The following is a 17,385-nucleotide window of genomic DNA, read 5'->3' on the forward strand; positions in this document are numbered from 1 at the left end:
CCGGCCGCGACCTCTGCGACCCTGGTAGTTCCTCCACTGTATATACATATGATTGATATAATACCAATAGTTCGTGCAGTGCTTTACAAAAAGAAGGAAGACAACACAGTTACAATATCACATGGCAGTAACTCAATGCATTTAGGAATGTAGACATGGTCAAGATGGTCTGCTGAAGTTCAAGCCGAGCATCAGAATGGGGAAGCAATGTGATTTCAGTGACTCTGAACCCTGGCATGGTTGTTGGTGCCAGACGGGCTGGTCTGAGTATTTCAGCAACTGCTGATCTTCTGGGATTTTCATACACTACCATCTCTCGGGTTTACAGAGAACGGTCTGACAAAGAGGAAATATCCAGTGAGCGTCAGTTCTCTGGGCAAGAATACCTTGTTGATGTCAGAGGAGAATGGTCAGACTGGTTCTAGGTGACAGAAAGGCAACAGTAACTCAAATAACCTCTCGTTACATCCGAGGTATGCAGAAGAACATCTCTGAACACACAACACATTGCACCTTGAAGCTGATGGGCTACAGCAGCAGAAGACCACACCGGGGGCCACTCCTGTCAGAGAAGAACAGGAATCTTTTTTGTTTTTTTAAATATATTTTTGATTGTTATTATTATTACACTTAAATATAATACAATTTACATAGTACATTTAAAAAAAAAGAAAAACAAAAATATATCGTACATCTATCTCCTACATACAATTTCTATCCAATCTACCTCCACAGTCTTCTCTAATTCATTCCAACCATTCGGATCTTCTTCTGGAGGATCGGGAGGAAGCCATCATTTATACGCCTCTTGTGTTATTTCCTTCCCCGTAATCTAAACTCTGTGTCTATGTCTCCCCATCTTCCTCCTCTTTAGGCCCGGTTCACACCTGGGCGTCTTGTAGCACGTTCCTTTGCTCTGTAAAACGTTCAAACACCGAAATCCCATTATTTCCTATGGGTATGGTTCACACCTGGGCGTATTACAGGCCGTATGAACGCGCTACAAAACGTCCTACGCCCAAAGAAGTACAGGAGCTTCTTTGGGGCGTTTTTGTCCCGCGTTTCCATTGTGATACAGCCAAGTAGCCCTTGGAAATGTGCGTTTGGCAAGCGTTTTTTTACCGTGAAACGCGGTAAAAACGTGTGTCACCAAAAGCGCAACAAACACGCATATTCGATACATCTAGGTGTGAACCTCTTGTATGCTCTCTTCATGTGTTCAACTAAGATGTCTTATGGACAAATGCTACAATAGACAAAAGAACAGGGATCTGAGGCTACAGTTTGCAAGGTCTCACCAAAATTGTAAAAAAGAAGATTGAAAAAAACATGGCCTGGTCTGATGAGTCTCCATTTCTGTTGCAACATTCTGATGGTCCGGTCAGAATTAAAGCAGTTCTGAAGACAAAAGGGGGTCCAACCCAGTACTAGCAAGGTGTACCTAATAAAGTGGCCAGTGCGTGTCTATATATTACATTCAAAAATGATAATTATTCATGAAGTTATTTCTAAGGTAACCATCCCATATTAACGCTGCTAAATTGGGTCTTTGACCAATAGGCATCGATCCCATCTGTTCACGCTATTATTGGGGACGAAGCCGCGTACAGAGCAGCGCTCTCCGCCTTTGGCGCCTTTGTGTTACAATGTAAGATCCGTCTATAAAACAATCATTTTGATTTCTGAGAAGAGAGATCCGAGGATCCCGTAGATGGCAGCAGAGTCCACGCTATACGGCGTATGGTGCCGATATTCCCGGAGATTTCTTGTCTTGCAGTTGGATTAGAATATTGGAAGGAGGCCGGCGTACCGGAGGTTTTATTCATGGCTGGGATACATGTGAGATATCGCAGTACACACAACATGCCTGTTTCTCATGTCTTCACATTTTTCAGATCCTGTTTACAAATCCTTTTCACGCCATTGCTTTATTATAAATGTTTCCTCCCTCTGTGCAGTTGCTCCTTGCATCATGTCAGTGTCCATCATGAGACTACCATTTTCAGAGGTTGCAGTTTTTGCCCGAGGAAGTCCCAGCTCCGCCCACTTCTGGCCTGTGCCTTAAAGGAGAACTATGAGATGAGTGATTTCCACTCACCTCATAGTTCTAGCCGACCTGTGATAATGAGACTGTCACAGGTCGGCTCAGTAGATCGGGAGGTGAGGGAACACATACCAGGTTCGCTCACCTCTCGATCCTGTCACGGCAGAGAGGGCTGGATTCCCCCCTCCCCGCTCCGATCTGCCAGCGCTGACTGGTGGAACGGACGGGGCGGGTACAGCTAGCTCTGCCTCTAGATAGGCAGAGCCAGCTGTCACTCACGCAGCTGGGCGGATCCCGTCATCTACGTCGGGATCCGCTCCGGCTGCGGCGTCTCAGTATATAGTGAGCTGTAGCTCGCGGTATACTGAGCTTAGGGTGTTGGGAGGACGCTAGTTTGTGTCCTCCCGTTACCCTGAGGAGAACTATGGGGAAAAACACTGACCCCATAGTTCTCCTTTAAACCCGAATGTTGCTGAACACAGTGCATGAAATGTAACATTGTTGCAGAGGAAGGTACAGAAAGCCGGAGTCTTGTTTGTGTCATTCTATCATCTGCAAACAAAACCGCTACATGCAAATCTTACCGTTCCTCTTGAATTTATTCATCTCTATTTCTTTTAACCCAGACAGGTCAACCTCTGCGCCCTCTTTGCGGTCCTTGAGATAGAAGAGGAATAAAAGATAATTTCAGGTTTGTGGGATCATGTGGTCCCCTTAACACTAAAACCAATTAACTGCAACATTGAAAGCTCTCTTGATACAAAATATAATTAAGTCACAACAATGTATTTGTTAATATATACATAAACACCCATCCCCCGCCAAGTGCGAGAAGGAAATGTAGCAAAAACATTATCAGACAAAAACATAACAAAATCTATATAAAATATTTAAGAATATATACAGTATGTATATATATATATTCTGTATATATTCCTATATATTTAATATAGATTTTTATGTTTTTGTATATATATATTGTGGCAGTGTAGGACAATGACACGGTGTAGTTTGGCAACTATGGCACGCGAGACTCTCAGGCCCGGTTCTCGCCTGGGCGTTTTACAGCGCGTAGGAACGCGCTGCAAAATGCCCTAAGCCCAAAGATGTACTGGAGCTTCTTTGGGGCGTATTTGCCGCACGTATCCATTGGGATACAGCCAGGTAGTCATGCCTGTGACTGTCAGACTTGTAATGCCTCGTGGGACTTGTAGTTCCACAACAGCTGGACTGTCGAGGTTGCCTACCCCTGGAATAGTAGATGCTGTGACTTTAGAACTCCTTTAATACAGTATACATGTTCTACTTTCCTTTTTTATTCAAGCAGAACTGGATTAAGTTCATGAAGTTTCTTCCACCTGTGAGTAATTATACGGGGCAAAGGACTTATTGCTTTTTTAGATCATGGTGTCACGGTATGTTGATATGACCCCGGTGCTACCTTCCTAACACACTGGGTTAGTGATACAAAGTGATACATTGTTTCCATTTAATGACATTACGTAGCACGCCGTACTTATCGAGAGAGACTCTACCTGACGACAGGTCCACTTTAATGAGCGTTGCCGTTCCATCAGATAGTTCGGTCTCTGCCGTCCTCCTCCGGGACCTGTGAATGTGAAGAACCGAGGCCGTATTTTGAATTTGACAAAAAGAAGAAGTTATTCATGATCCTTTTTTTCTTCGCTGTGAAATTGGTATAGGAAATCAATGACTCATGAGGCAAAAACAGTCTGTGTCCTATTAATCACAGCCATAGATTTCATTGTTATAAATTTATTACAGATATAATGAAAACAAAGCAAACAACACTCTGTCAATGTATTTATGAGCAAACAAAATCCAATAACGTCGCAGGATAAAAGGGCGACGAGTCCGAACAAAGGGCAGCGCAAAGCGCGCGGGAAGGAGAGGGAATGTTTGGCGATCTATCGATTGGTCTGTGACAAAAGTTTCCAGAAGTTGTTTTATTTCATTATAGGTTTAATTCCCTGATAGCGCGTGTCGAAAATGGCAGAGGCATCACTTACTTGCTCTTTCAAAAATGATTGTCAAGGAGCTTTGAAGGATAAATAACGCTTCACAAAAAAAAAAAGCTGCATCCCACATGATCGTCTCCATCGGCAAAATATAACTGGACACTATGTGGACAAAAGGAATAAGATACTCCCTCTAAATGATGGAGTTCAGGTGTCTCCAGTGAAGGGTCCTAACACTACAGCATACAAAGACATTGTAGACAATTGTGCTCTTCCAACCTTGTGGTCACAGTTTGGTGAAGACCCTTTTCTGTTCCACCATGACTGTCCCCTGTGTACAAAGCCAGCTCTATAAAGACATGGTGTGACCAGTGTGGTGTTGAGTAACTCAACTGTCCTGCACAGAGCCCTGACCTCAACCCTACTGAGCACCTTTGGGATGAATTGGAACGCCGATTGTGATCCAGATCTTCTCATCAAACATCAGTACCTGACCTCACAAATGGGCATTTTAGACTATTGTGGTCTTCCAACCTTGTGGTAACAGTTTGGTGAAGACTCTTTTCTGCTCCAACATGACTGTCCCCTGTGTACAGAGCCAGCTCCATAAAGACATGGTTTGACCAGTTTGATGTGGAGGAACTTGAGTGTCCTGCATCGAACCCTGACCTCAAGCCTTTGGGATGAATTGGAACGCAAACTGTGATCAATATCTTCTCATTAAGCATCAGTACCTGACCTCACAAATGGGGATTTTAGACTATTTTGGTGGCAGTTTGGTGAAGACCCTTTTCTGTTCTTGCATGACTGTCCTCTGTGTACAAAGCCAGCTCCATAAAGACATGGAGGTGAATTTATCAAAACTGGAACAGACAAAATCTGGAGCACCTGTGCATTGCAACCAATCAGCTTCTCTTTTTCATTTTCAAATCTTAACTGAGATAACTGAAGACAGAAGCTGATTGGTTGTTATGGGCAACTGGTCCAGATTCTGTCTGCTCCAGTTTTGATAAATCCCTCCCATGGTCTTTACTTGTTATTGGATTGTTTGGCGTCTCAGCAATGGCAGTCCAAGATTTTTTTAGGCCCCCATTCACATTATGCAAAAATTGACAGCCAATTCCTTTCAGGGGGCATGCACACCCTCCCCCCTTTCCCCCTTATAACTTAAATTGTTAAATATAAATAAATAAATTAAATGAATAAAGATTATGCACTATTAATTGCAAGATGTTTTAACAATGTATCTTTAAAAAATAACTTATGTAGACATATACCATGTTTCCCTGAAAAAGACACACTGTCTTATATTTATTTTGCCACAAAAAAACTAACCAGGTCTTATTTTCAGGGGATGTCTTTTTTTTTTTTTGGTGCAGGTGCACAGTGCTGTGTATCAGTGTAAAATCAGCCCAATATGGATAATCACTTCAGAACGTCCACTATCTTTCATTTACTGACCTTAATGGTATGGTAAGAATGACAATAATACTGCTGCTCTCGTTATTTTCCTGCTGGTCAGTATCGGTAAAGCAGAGTCCGTTCTATCACAGGCAGATTGCATCTGGTATGACTCCGCCAGTAACCGGCGGAATAGAGGAGGTATCGGCTAATGCGGCTCTGCTCCCTCCGCTGCCGCAGCCTTGCTTTCTACAGCTTCCTTTGCCATCAGGGACAGCGGTACCAGCGGTGCAGCAGTGGGGACATCAGACAGTGGACAGCGCGGTATAGTAATGCTACCGCCAAAATAGCAGGTCTATTCACTAAGCTGCCGAGGGCAGCCGAGTGAACAACCGACCCCAAGTGAAGTGAGCCGAACACTATTCGGCTACTCACTTCAGGCTGGTACGGCTGATTTCAGCTGTATATCGGCTGAAATCAGCCGAACATCGGCTTGCTTCACATGGCTTCGGGTCGGCCGAACATGCTAAGCATGTTCGGCTGACCCGAAGTGCAGAAGGAGTTCGACTCAGCCGATCCACGGCCAGCTTTGGCTTTCAGCGCGGCTCAGCCAAGCCGATGCATATGCGTTCGGCTCGATTGAGCCACTCGGCCACGTTCGGGAGCTGTACTGCCTATAGTGAATAGCCCGTACAGCACCCCTTCGGTTCTGCTGAACCGAAGGGGTCCTGGGGCCGAAGCTAGCGGAAGGATCGGCCGAAGCTATGGCTAGAACCTTCGGCAGCTTCGTGAATAGACCCCTAGGTCTTATTTTCGGGATAGGTCTTATTTTCGAGTAAACACGGTAGTTCGTTATATTCATACATATTAATTCATATTACTTAATATAATTATCAGAAAGAATTATGATTGATGAAAGAGGATGGAGAGGGATGTGTGGATGACCCCTGAAATGCGTTGGATATCAACTGACCCTTTTATTTTGAAAAATATAAAATTGTATCAGCACTAATCACTATGGCATGGCAAACTCATGTATCTCACCATACAGGTTGTTGACTCTCCCAGGAACCCAATTGGGGCTTCTCAGGAAATTAGAAAGCAGTCACTCTGTAACAATCAGTTAAAAGTGCCACCAAACTTTAAATCCAGCACTCCACCACCCATTTCCAGGATCAGAAGACTGACTGAACCAGAATTATAAATACTTTGGTAACCATTACAATTTTCCCATTTCTGCTATGGGCATGGCTAATCGGAAAATGTCTGATTTATTCAGTGTTACCTTAAGAAAAAAATATTGCTCTTGTAAAGATATTCATATTATTCTATCAATAAACATTATTTTATATTATATTCCATTTGTTCTATTTAAAATTATACTAAAATTGTAATTCTGGTACAAAGCATTTCAAAGTCATTTACAAATGAAAGAAAGGTTTTGTTTATTTTATTTGCTGGTTGTTTTAATGAGACGCTGAAAAAAAACGGAATAATTAAAAAAAAACAAAGTTTAAATATTAATGGTTAGAAAAATAGAAACCCAGGTTGATTAGGGTTATGTTTCTTTTTCAGGTTGCTTTAATTGCTAGCAGATCACAGCTCAATCCCTTGATTTTCAGATAGGTGGAACCGGGTAGATACCACAGTAACAGTAACAATGTTTCCTTGTATCGTTCTGTCTTGGTCTGAACAATGCATATAAACAATGTTACCTTGTATCTCCATCTACCTCTGATCAGTTTATAACCAATGTTACTTTGTATCTCTCTATCTCCCTCTGATCAATGTTTATAAACAATGTTACTTTGTATCTCTCTATCTCACCCTGATCAATGTTTATAAACAATGTTACTTTGTATCTCTCTATCTCCTTCTGATCAATGTTTATAAACCTGATCCATATTTGGGTGCAGCAGCTTCTGTATTTAGACAGCAACTCCTGACAATCATTTTATCAGGCGGGAATTGTCAGTGTGAAGGGAAGGGGGAGCGGCATAGGGTCAAATAGTCTGGTTGTATTCTACAACCAGACTATTTGACCCTATACCTGTAGCTTGCCTGGTGTTCAGCTTTCACAACTTCCATTTGGCACTTTCTTATATTTTGAAGATTTAGCTTCCCATTCACTGTACATCATATACAGCTGCAGGCGACGAGTAGGTATAGTTACATACATAGTTATCTAGTTATAGAATGTCTGCAACTCATTTGCACAGTAAAATTAGAAACACACCAAAGGAAACAATCTGAGCTTTGATGGAATGCAAAATTCATTTCTTTTTTGCATATTTAATTGGCTAAAAATCTCCGTTAATCTGTAGCAATATAATGTGCAACATTTAATGAAGTGGGATCAAACTTTAATGCCTTTTGTAGTTAATTTCTGCAGCTTGATGGAATCAAACTTCAATGCAATTTACTGGCTTTTCAGCTTCTCTGGCTCTGCAATGTGCTGTGAATTTGTTTGTAAGGTAAGATGTGCGTTTTATCGACTTGGTAGAATAATGGGGACTCACAGAGGCTCATAGAGATGTGTTTATTGGAGAATGTTTTAGGAAATACGACAGAAGAGTTCTACATGGCTGATAGGAATGGGGAAGTTTGTTAGTTCACATTCCATCTCCTCCATAAACTATCATACCCTTCGCTCTCCTCTCCTCCATAAACTATCATACCCTCCGCTCCCCTCTCCCGTATAAACTATCATACCCTCCGCTCCCCTCTCCCGTATAAACTATCATACTCTCTGCACTTTACTCCTGCACATACTGCGCACAGTCATACACTCTGTATTCCTCACCTTCACATACCAACTGCTATCATACCCTCATCTCCTGCTCCTGCATATATCATCATATCCTCCACACACCCTCTTCCTCTTCCATTCTCTTGCACAGCTGGGCTCACACCGCAAAAGTGAGAAGCAGCACAATGAGAATATCAGTTTAGGAGCGTGCTAAAAGGAGGAGAGAACAGAGTGTAAGCTCTTCGACCGCTGCATCACCTTTCACTGCCCAGTCACAGGTTAGGGGGTTTGGGGCCATCCCCAAACTGTTCCTGCAAAGTTGGGAGCAGGAAATTGTCCAAAATTTCTTGGTATGCTGATGCCTTAAGAGTTCCCTTCACTGGAACTGAGGTGCGGAGCCCAACTCCTGAAAAACAACCCAACACCATTATCCCCCCTCCACTAAACTTTACACTTGGCACAATGCATATACCGTTCTCCTGGCAACCGCCAAACCCAGACACGCCCATCGGATCACCGGACAGAGAAGCGTGATTGGTCACTCCAGAGAACACGTCTCCACTTCTCTAGAGTCCAGTGGCGGCGTGCTTTACACCACGGCATCCCACGCTTTGCATTGCACTTGGTGATGTAAGGCTTGGATGCAGCTGCTCGGCCATGGAAACCCATTCCATGAAGCTCTCTACGCACTGTTGTTGTGCCAATCTGAAGGCCACATGAAGTTTGGAGGTCTGTAGCTATTGTCTCTGCAGACAGTTGGCGACTTCTGCGCACTGTGCGCTTCAGCATGCGCTGACCCCGCTCTGTCATGTGACGTGGCCTACCACTTCCTGGCTGAGTTGCTGTTGTTCCCAGTTGCTTCCACTTTGTTATAATCCCAGTAACAGGTGACCGCGGAATTTTTAGTAGCCAGGAAATGTCACGGAACACCTGAATCCAATGATTTAGAGGGGCGTCCCAATACTTTTGGCAATATAGTGTATATACTATATATACTTCATCTGTGCCATTAGTTGGAGTTTCAACATTATGAGCTACTTTCATTTTATGTTTTTGGTGAAAACAAGATGTCACCATTCCCAGATTTCATCTGCGAAGAGACGCGGAAAGTCTTGTGTTCGTGATACACCTTGTGTTATTTTTAAATATCATTATAAAGTTGTCGCGTATTGCGGCATTCGGAAAGTGCCATCGCTGTTTTTTTGGCTGACGATGCTGATACAGTCTGTCTGGCCTCTGATAAGACAATGGCGCTTTCCACGCGCGACGTCTTTTGTTCTCCTCCAGCCTGACAAACACACTGACATCCCTGACTGTTCCCATCGCCGTCGGCTCATTATAAAAAGAGGTTTGCATACACACGTGCCTATTGTTGTGTTGTTTGTTTTGGCCATAGATCCCAATTAAAATGTGATTAGAAACTTGTTTTAAAAGAGCAAGCAGAAATTTTAATGATGTTTTTCTAGTTTAATTCCAGCGCGTGCGAGTTATTCCGGTTGCCGAAAATAAACAACCGCAAAAATAACACAAAAAAACCAATGCAAACAAAAAAGTAACCCGGCCTAATGATACATAGAGGAGAACTCCGCTCAGAGCCGCTGGTATCTCAGCCGGGACAGTTAAAGGAGAACTATGAGGCGAGTGATTTTCACTCATCCTCATAGTCCGAGCTGACGTGTGACAATGAAATAGTAACAGGTCGGCTCAATAGATCGGGAACTGAGCGAACACATACCGTTGCTCGCTCACTTCTCGATCATCTCCCTGCAGAGAGCCGTGACTGTCACTCATGGCTCCCTGCAGGGATTCCCCCCTCCCCGCTCCGATCCTCCAGCGTTGACTGGCCTAACGGATGGGGGAGGGGGCGGTTACAGCTGACTCTGCCTCAAGATAGGCAGAGCCAGCTGTCACTCACGCAGCTGGGTGAATCTCGACAGTAATGTCGGGATCCATCCTTGCTGCGGCGGTCTCAGTATACCGCGAGTTGTTGGGGCATTTGTGAGGTCAGGTACTGATGTTGGACGAGAAGGACGGCTAATTAATTCCAAAGGTGTTCTATTGGTTTGAGGTCAGGACTCTGTGCGGCCAGTCACGTTCCTCCTCCCAAACTCCCCCATCCATGTCTTTATGGACCTTGCTTTGTGCACTGGTGCGCAGTCATGTTGGAACAGGAAGGGGCCGTCCATAAACTCCTCCCACAAAGTTGGGAGCATGAAATTGTCCAAAATGTCTTGGTGTGCTGATGCCTTAAGAGTTCCCTTCACTGGAGCTAAGGGGCCAAGCCAACCTATCACGGCACCACGCTTGTAGTCAATAAGCTCCCGAGAGAGACCCGTTCTTTCACCAATGTCTGTAGAAGCATCTGCATGCCGAGGAGCCTCATCCTATACACCGGGGGCCATGGAGGGGATTGGAACACCTGAATCACATGATTTGGAGGGGTGTCCCAATACTTTTGGCAATATAGGGTATTTGGTATCTATTTGCTCGACTAAACCTTATGTATTATATTGTAGACATGTGCGATTCGTTTCGTTACGAATCGAAATTCGTACAAATTAATTGTGTTTGTGTGCGATGAAAGGAAAGAGCGCCAGTGAGCGGTCTTTATTACAGGAGGGATCAGAGACAAGACCAGTCACCCTGCACAAGAAGGGAGAGCAGCAGTGACCGGTCTTTATTACAGGAAGCTCCGAGTCTCGCATTGGATGACTGCACAGATCTGGAAGAAATACACAAAGCTCACAGAGATTCAAGGAGAACACGCATGACTCTTGTATGAGGACGATATTCGGAGTTCATCTTTAAGAGAACGTTGTGTGGTAAAAATAAATAGGTGAAATGTCGGGGGGAGTCGTTAATCAGGAAGAGGTGCTGCTGAAGGATAAAATGGAGTCATATATAAATGTGAAGAACAGGAAATAATTGGGGGATGGAGCTGGTATTGGTGGGGCGGGGATGAGTAATGGGAGACAATTCATTATGGCGGAGGTAACGCAGGTCGCTCTGCACTCGGGGAAGATGATGGCGATGAAGCGTCAGGCCACGGTGGTGACAGATATGGATGTCTGTGAAGGTGAAAGGTTTCCTTTATTCTCTTGTATTCAGATGAAAGCGGTTTCTCCTCCTCCCCCGATGGGCTCAGGCACAAGGGCACGGAGGAACGCAGGAGAGCCGCAAAATCAGCGCCGTGCAGAAACATTCACAGGAAATAGTTCATATCTGATACATTGTGCCAATCTCGACATCCCTGCACCACTCGGATGGACCGCCGTCTCCGTCTGCCGGCGCTAGCGGGTTCTGTTGTGAAATTTCCCTTACCCTTAGCTCATGTGCCAATTAGGATCTTGTTGATGGGATGAAAGAGCAGTGTGACAGAGAGATGAACACAGAAAAGCTCCGCCTTTTATCATTTAAAAACCATCCTTGAGCTGCAGTCGGTGACTTTGCCTAGGTGATGTCATCAGTCTGCTACAGGCAGGAGGAAGCATTTCCTTAATTTCCCTTCCCCTAGTGATCAGTCTGCTGCGGGCAGGAGGAAGTATTTAATCAGTCCCCCCTCCCCCCAGTGATCAGTCTGCTTCGGGCAGGAAGAAGCATTGTATCAGTCTTCTCTCCCCCCGTGATCAGTCTGCTGCGGGCAGGACGAAGTATTTAATCAGCCCCCCTCCCCCCAGTGATCAGACTGCTGCAGGCAGGCAGAAGCATTTCTACAGTCTCCCCTCCCCCAGTGATCAGTCTGCTGCAGGCAGGAAGAAGCATTATATCAGTCTTCTCTCCCCCAGTGATCAGTCTGCTGCGGGCAGGAGGAAGTATTTAATCAGCCCCCCCTCCCCCAGTGATCAGACTGCTGCAGGCAGGCAGAAGCATTTCTACAGTCTCCCCTCCCTTAGTGATCAGACTGCTGCAGGCAGGAAGAAGCATTTCCTCATTCTCGCCTCCCCCAGCGATCTGCATGCTTCAGACTTCTCTCCCGCAATGATCAGTCTGCTGCAGGCAGGAAGAAGCAATTCCTAATTCTCCTCTCAGTGATCAGTTTGGAACATTGTAACTTTGTAGCAAGACACAAGGAGAGAGGCTGCAGCAAACGTAATTCCAAGTCATTATCACTATTATTCCATGTCATCTTTATTTTGTGGTATTTGTCCTTTAAAGAGTTTTCCTTTAAAAAAAAAAACGAGTCCGGGCTGAATTGCTGAACATGTGTATCGCCCCCCCCCAAGATCTGCTCCCTACATGAGATTAACAAGGTTCCATCTTCATATATTTAGCTGTGCTGTAGTCCCTCAGTAATAAAATGGTTTTAATTTATAAAGATAACAATGTACTTAGCGACGTGCGAGGCGGAATGTACATTAATAAATGACTGAGATCTCATCGGATCTTGGCAGCCGTGCCCGGGGAAGATAAAATGATTTGTGCAAGAGCGTGAAAGTCCTGGCAATGCTGCGAGCGCATTCTTCACCGGGCTGTTCCCGGTCCTTAATCATTAAATACATCTTCTGAACTTTCTGTTCTGTGATAACATGGGCATGTTGGAGGAACTTTGCTGGGAGGAGGGTGAGGCCAGGAAACAGAAGCTCGTTTGGTGCTACATTATACTCGGGGTAAAGCGAGACTTTATCTGCTGGATTAACACACAAAGCGCAGGGAAGATTACAATTCAGTATCAGAGCTCAGCTGGGCAAACCCAGAATCCTTATCACAGGCAACATGTTCCTCCGAAGCTGGACGAGCTATACATGAGAACAGATTATTGTGGGCACTACAGTGCTGAGCGGGGTCTGCCAGTCTGCCACTATCTACCATGAGGGCACTACAGTGCTGAGTAGGGTCTACCGGTCTGCCACTGTCTACCATGAGGGCACTACAGTGCTGAGCAGGGTCTACCGGTCTGCCACTATCTACCATGTGGTCACTATAGTGCTGGGCAGACCCTGCCGGTGTGCCACTATCTATCATGTGGTCACTATAGTGCCGGGCAGGGTCTGCCAGTCTGCCACTATCTACCAAGTGGTCACAATTCTGCCACTATCTACCAAGTGTTCACTACAGTGCCGAGCAGGGTCTACCGGTCTTCCACTATCTACCATGAGGGTACTACAGTGCCGGGCAGGGTCTACCGGTCTGCCACTATCTACCATGAGGGCACTACAGTGATGAGCAGGGTCTGCCAGTCTGCCACTATCTACCATGAGGGCACTACAGTGCCGAGCAGGGTCTACCGGTCTGCCACTATCTACCATGAGGGCACTACAGTGCCGAGCAGGGTCTACCGGTCTTCCACTATCTACCATGTGGTCACTACAGTGATGAGCAGGGTCTGCCAGTCTGCCATTATCTACCATGAGGGCACTACAGTGATGAGCAGGGTCTACCGGTCTGCCACTATCTACCATGTGGTCACTATAGTGACGTGCTGGACGCAGGGCTTAGTGACGCGCTGGACGCAGGGCTTAGTGACGCGCTGGACGCAGGGCTTAGTGATGCAGTGGACCCACCTGAGAGTGACCCTGGAGAGCCCACCATAGATGCTGCACAGCCCATCTGAGACTGTCTATGGTGTGCTCTTAAGGGTGTCTCAGGTGGGCTGGTCAGGGCTGCATCCCTCCCCTCCCTCCTTTCCTTCCTACCTTCCTAGCTCCTCTTACCTGCACACATGGACTCGTCTGCCGCCGGACCGGCCAGAAGTGACGTCACATCACTAACGTGACATCACTTCCGGCCAGTCTGACATCAGACGAGCAGCGTCGCTGATGGGGCCCTAGCTTGTCTCAAAGCAGCTGGAGCGGCACTGCTGGGGCCCTGCGCTGCTAGGGCCAGGCCTCCGCCTCCTTGCCCTTCACCGTTGGCCGATAGTCACGTAAGGGACCCGGGTGGGCCCCCCAGGCTGCCAGGGCCCCTTACATGAGTATCGGCCATACCCCCCTGATGGCTGCCCTGGTCACTACAGTCCTGAGCAGGGTCTACGGACCATGTGGGCACCACCGTGCTGAGTGGGGTCTGCCAGTCTGCCACTATCTATCATGTAGTCACTACAGTGCTGAGCCGGGTCTACCAGTCTGCCACTATCTACCTTGTGGTCACTACAGTGCTGTGCCGGGTCTACCGGTCTGCCACTATCTACCACCCCACTTATTCCAGCTAAATCCAGGAGGGCTCCGGTCTCTGGCTCAATCCCAAAATCCGAGAGGTCCTCAGGTAAAATAGTATTGTCGTTTTTGGATATATGTCCTGCTCACTCACAGCATATGTAAATGGTCTTTACGTGGGTTGACCCTGATGCTCCTCCATAGTTTTGTGATAGGGGTACTTCTTTCTGATTGGGAAAGTACATTTGTTTTACAATTGAAAAGCAGGGTACTAGGTGCTCAGTTGCAGTGGCAAGAAGAGGCTCGGGCACTGTATGAAAGACATGAAGATCATTGGTTCGACCTCATCTGGAGTACGCGGTCCAGTTCTGGTCACCAGTACTAAGAAAAGATGTCCTTGAGTTGGAAAAAGTCCAGCGGAGGGCAACCAAACTAATTAGGGGTATGGAGGACCAGAGCTACGAGACGAGGCTACTAAATTTAAACATGTTCACATTGGAGGTGAGGAGATTAAGGGGGGATATGATTTCCATGTACAAAATGTTCAATGGTGGTAGCAACATTAGCGATAAACTGTTTAAAATTAACTCCGTTACAAAAACTAGAGGCCACCACCTAAAATTGGTGGAAAAAAAATTCCAGCACAAGGGGCGAAGGGGGTTCTTCACAGTAAGATCAGTTAGGGTCTGGAACTCACTGCCACAGGCGGTGATTTCAGCAAATAATGTGGAATTGTTCAAGAAACTTTTGGACGATTTCTTAAGGGACCGTAATATACAGGGGTACAGGTAATATACAGGGGTACAGGTACTCCTAGAATGAGATCCTAATAGGCTGGACTTGATGGACTAATGTCTTTATTCAACCTCAAATACTATGTAAGAACCTAGAATGTCTGTATTCATTTCAGGTAGAGGATTTCATAGTGGTTACTGCCTGGATTCTGGTATCAAACAGAGCCCCCAAAGCCTATTCATCTCTGAGTTGGGCTCACACGGGACTTTTCTGTTCATATTTTCAGCATAAACATCTCTGATGATCGTATTTTTAAGGCAGATACAGTCAAACATACAACTGATGTATTCTGTTTAATGATAAACAGCTTACGTCTAATTGATTTCACCAGCCGAGACTTCTGTCTGTAGTATACAAAGCTTTGATCCGACGTCAGCTGTGAACTTCAAAAACTCCAACACTAATTGGATCTATTACAATAATGGCCCTGAATGCGCCGGATTTTTTTATTTAGATTTCTAAGTATATATCGGTTACATAAGTACATTTGATACGTGTAGTTTATTTCCAGCTCCTCGTCTTATGTGGAGCTTTAATTTGTCTTACATTTCACATTTTTCTGTATGCCGATGAGCGCAACAAAAATATGATTTGTCAGTTAATGAGCTGGATAAATGAGCCTTGTTTCATTTACAGGAATCTTCCCCATTTTTTTTGAGGACGCTCGGCAGTTGAGATGGCTTATTTCATTACTGGCGTCTCCACACTCCTGCCGAAAAATGGATGAGAGCGGATGTTAGTGGGGTTGCATTTGTAGGACAATGATAAGAATTTTAGGCGGTCAAATAAATATGTCTGCACCGGCAAAATCTGCAATGGACTGCGATTTATTGTATTAGCCACCATTTTTACTTTTGCTCAACTCTTTGGTTCTTTATTAGGTTACTAGGTTACTATGTTTATCTTTCCGGGACTTATTTGAAGCATGTTCTATCAGGTGGGTAGTCATTCCTTTACCATATTGGGGCTAGCCGTTTGGATCATGGTCGGGTATGAAGTGATTGGGGGCAGGAGGTGCATCTGGTGGTTTCCTCCTCCTGACTCCTTAGTGTTGGTTTCCTCTGGTGTGTATGTCCTGGGTCATTCCCCCACACTGTAGATTCCCCTTCTGCATGTACGCATGTGCAATGCATTGCCTTTATAGCTTCAGAAGTCCCCTGTATCTAGAGAGTTACTGCAAAAACTGTCCGAGAATGCTTATTAGTCAGCAGGAATCACACAAATCCGGATTTCTCAAGTTCCCATTTCACAATGACATTACAGTGTAAACTCCGGAGTTAAAGGAGAACTATGAGGTGAGTGTTTTTCACTCACCTCATAGTTCTAGCCGACCTGTGACAATGAGACTGTCACCGGTCGGCTCAGTAGATCGGGAGGTGAGCGAACACATACCGGTGTTCGCTGACTTCTCGATCCTGTCACGGCTCTCTGCCGTGACAGGGGAGGGGCTGGATTCCCCCCTCCCCGCTCCGATCCTCCAGCGCTTACTGGCGGAACAGACGGGGGACGGGGCGGGTACAGCTGGCTCTGCCTCTAGATAGGCAGAGCCAGCTGTCACTCACGCAGCTGGGTGGATCTCGACATCGATGTCGGGATCCGCTCCGGCTGCGGCGTCTCAGTATACGGCGAGCTGTAGCTCCCTATATACTGAGCCTAGGGTGACGGGAGGAGGCTAGTTTGTGTCCTCCCGTTACCCTAAGGAGAACTATGGGGAAAAACCCTGACCCCATAGTTCTCCTTTAAATCTTAAAAATCCATTCATGTCCCTGAACTCTGAACATCACTCGGCTGTAGATCCTCCAATCATCTCTGAATTGGTGCTGACACTGTCCTTCCTTCTGGAGGGGGGCTACTTGTGTTCCCCATGGTCCCTGTGTAAATGTATTTGTAAGATTTAGCTCTGAGTTTAGTGTCACTTTAAAATGGTTATATATACACAGTATATAAAGTATATTACATTGTAAACACTGTGTTGCTAGCTACGTCAGAAAGGGGCCTGATATCTTCCCCGGACTTGCACTTACAGCTACTTTAAGACACGGGGGGACAATTGACAATGGCATGACCTGTTGAGCCGTCTTTTAAAATACAAGATCATTTGTGTCCCAGAATGTGGATGGGCCACTTAGAGACCAATCTGCTGTGGTTTGAGTTTACTGGTGCTAATTATGTAACCACAAATAATTCAAAACAAACACATTTTGTTTTGAATTATGTTTTTGGATGGTTTAGGGATAGGAGGGATTTTGGGTTGTTGTTTTCCTTGCTTTTTGTTGTTGTTGAGACCCCTAGGGGGGGGGGGGGGGGGGGGGGGTTTATATAACA

This window comes from Nanorana parkeri, unplaced genomic scaffold (genome assembly GCF_000935625.1).
Source record: "Nanorana parkeri isolate BGI_ZX_2015 unplaced genomic scaffold, ASM93562v1 scaffold1243, whole genome shotgun sequence".
Classification (NCBI taxonomy): domain Eukaryota; kingdom Metazoa; phylum Chordata; class Amphibia; order Anura; family Dicroglossidae; genus Nanorana; species Nanorana parkeri.